The following is a 2,985-nucleotide window of genomic DNA, read 5'->3' on the forward strand; positions in this document are numbered from 1 at the left end:
GATGTAATTTGATTGTGAATGTTTAGCAATATTGAATTGATGAATCGAGCAGATGTTAATTTAATATTAAAGGCTGTTTTTAATAAGAACTTAGATCTAGTAAATTGCGAGAGCCTGTTAGATCTATGTTGATTAATAAATTGCGAGAGCCTGTTAATCATGTTATTTGTGCAATGTTAATTATTAATTATTATGTTTTATCCCGGAATATTAATTATTGGTGAACCTGTGACCCTAGGCTTCCTTATTATTATTTCTTTTTTCCCTAAACTTATTCTTCGTAGTATAGAATTTATTCCCAAAAATATTGGTTACTTAGATAATTTAGATTATAATAATTAATTAGGAGTAAAAAGACTTGTTTCCCTGTGGAGTTCGACCCTACTTCCTTATCTACTTTAGTTAGAGGATTTAGGTATTTACTTTTTATTAGGGGATACGACTTTACCCTGTCAAAATTTGGCGTCGTTGCCGGGGAAACGATTTTATTTTTATTTCTGATTATTTTTGTAGTCTAGGTTATTTCTTTTTGTCTCAGATAACGTTAGTTCTTTGAGGCAGGTCTCATATTTGCTTTTAGTTTTTTTTGTTTATGCCCAGGTGTTCACATCAGAGTACATCCCATTCGATCCTTCCATAGACAGAAGAATTTCTACAAGCAAATTCTGGCGGATTCTGGTGATAATAATAATCACCGAGATCCTCCAATTGGTTCTAGCGATTCAGAGGTATCATCAGATCCAGAATCAGAGATGACGGCTCCAAAGAAGCTTAGTGATTACTCACAACCAAAGCTTACAAATTTTCCACACCTTACTCCCACTCCGGCTCTTGATGGGGTACAGTATGAGATTAAACCCCAATTTATAACGATGATAGAAAGGAAGCAATTTAGTGGAGCTAAGGGTGAAGACCCAAATCTTCATATTGCAGACTATTGTCAGTACTGTAATACCATCAGGCAAGCTGGGGTCACACAAGACCAAATCAGGGAGATTCTCTTTCATTTTTCTTTAACTGGAAAAGCCAAATTATGGTTTAATGGTTTAAATAGAACAACACTTGGTATAACTGACTGGAAAACTCTTGTTTTGAATTTTTATAACAAGTATTATCCTGTAGAGAGAACAACTGTACTAAGGAGTGCTATTCAGAACTTTGCCCAAGAGGCCGATGAAACTCTATATGAGGCTTGGGAGAGGTTCAAGGATCTACAGAGAGAATGCCCCCACTATAATCTGGCACAATGGCAGCTGATCCAAGCCTTTTACAATGGACTTGGAAATTTATCTACATCAATTCTAGATTTTACAGCTGGTGGGAGATTCATGAATCTTAATGTGGAAGATGCAGGACAGGTTGTTGAAGAGATGGCTATTCATAATTCCCAATATGGGAATCCCAGAGGATTTGCAAACAAGGGAAAACACCAAGTCGATTCTATATCCTTTTTGCAGACACAATTGACTTCTATTAGCCAGAAACTAAGCTAGACAATATTAATAATTCTAATTCATCTTCCGTTGCTACTGTTTCTTCTATTGGTACTAACTCTACAATATTTTGTGAAAATTCTAGTCTTGTAGGTCATTGAGCACATGACTGTAGGAGTTCAATTGAGAAGATTAATGCTTTTCAAACCTATAAGCAAATTAGTCCATACTCTAACACCTTCAATACAGGGTTGAAAAATAACCAAAATATGTCGTACAATAGTACGAATGTGCTTAACCCTCCACCACAGGTACAACAACCACAACAAAGGTACTACCAACCTCCACATCAGAGACCACAATAGGTTGTTACTCCTCCATTTGATTCTGGCCTATCAGAAATCAAAACGATGTTAGTCAATATGCAGAAACAGATGCAGAGTAGAGATGCGCAAATTGACTCATTAATAGCACATAATAAAATAATAGATACTCAGATTGTGCAACTTTCCTCTACTTTGCAAACTTGCCAGCAGGGAGCCCTACCATCACAGGCAGTACAAACAACAGAATACGCAAATGCAATTATTCTGAGGAGTGGTTCACACTATGATGGGCCTCCTATGCCCAAAGATGATGAACCTGCTACAACAAAAATTGCTAATTTTGATTCTGTTAAACCAAACAATGTTGTTACTAGCCCTGCAGGGCTACAGGGTAAAACTAAATTTTCTAATAATTCTTTGCAGGGTAAACCCCAGAATAAAAGTGGAGATGTGCAGGGTCTTGCTATCAAACTTCCATTCCCTAATAGACATTCAAAGAGTAAGTTGGATAAGCAATTTGGTAAGTTTCTTGAGGTTGTGAAGAACTTGCAGGTAACAGTTCCTTTCACAGATTTAATTACTCAAGTTCCTGCATATTCTAAATTTATGAAAGAAATTTTGACTAGAAAAAGATCTATTAGTGAGATAGAGACTGTTGATCTTACTGCAGAATGTAGTGCTATATTACAGAATAAATCTCCACCTAAACTAAAAGATCCGGGTAGTTTTTCTATTCCATGTCATATTGGTAATCTGATGATTGAAAAAGCTTTATGTGATTTGGGTGCTAGTGTAAGTGTTATGCCATTATCTGTGAGCTCTAAATTAAATATGGGTAAATTAAAAACTACCAATATTACTCTGCAAATGGCTGATCGTTCTGTTAAATACCCTATAGGTGTTTTAGAGGATGTTCCTATTAGAGTAGGTAAATTTTATATACCTGTTGATTTTGTTGTTCTTGATATGAAGGAAGATTTGAAAATTCCGATTATTTTGGGTAGACCATTCCTTCATATTGCAGGGGCAATAATAGATGTCAAAAGTGGTAAACTTACTGTAGGGAATAAATTTCAAGCGTTAATCCCCTAGCTTGAACCCCACTGTGATCATACACTAACGTACGGTGGAGTCCAAAAGGGAAGAAGATAGAGTAAAAGAGTCGCCAACAAGTTTTAGGAACTTGTAAACCATTCACAGGGTGAAGGTTACACCCCTTAACGATC

General features: G+C 36.1%; 1 non-coding gene across 1 annotated transcript; it reads right to left on the reverse strand.

Moving 5' to 3' along the window:
* Positions 1-1,133: 1,133 nt before the first annotated feature.
* On the reverse strand, positions 1,134-1,240 carry LOC145641249 (small nucleolar RNA R71). The gene has a single exon (XR_014115305.1). It is a non-coding gene; the product is annotated as a small nucleolar RNA R71 (small nucleolar RNA).
* Positions 1,241-2,985: the final 1,745 nt, after the last annotated feature.

The sequence above is a fragment of the Chenopodium album genome, chromosome 7 (assembly GCF_948465745.1).
Source record: "Chenopodium album chromosome 7, dcCheAlbu1.1, whole genome shotgun sequence".
In the NCBI taxonomy this organism is placed as follows: Eukaryota; Viridiplantae; Streptophyta; class Magnoliopsida; order Caryophyllales; family Amaranthaceae; genus Chenopodium; species Chenopodium album.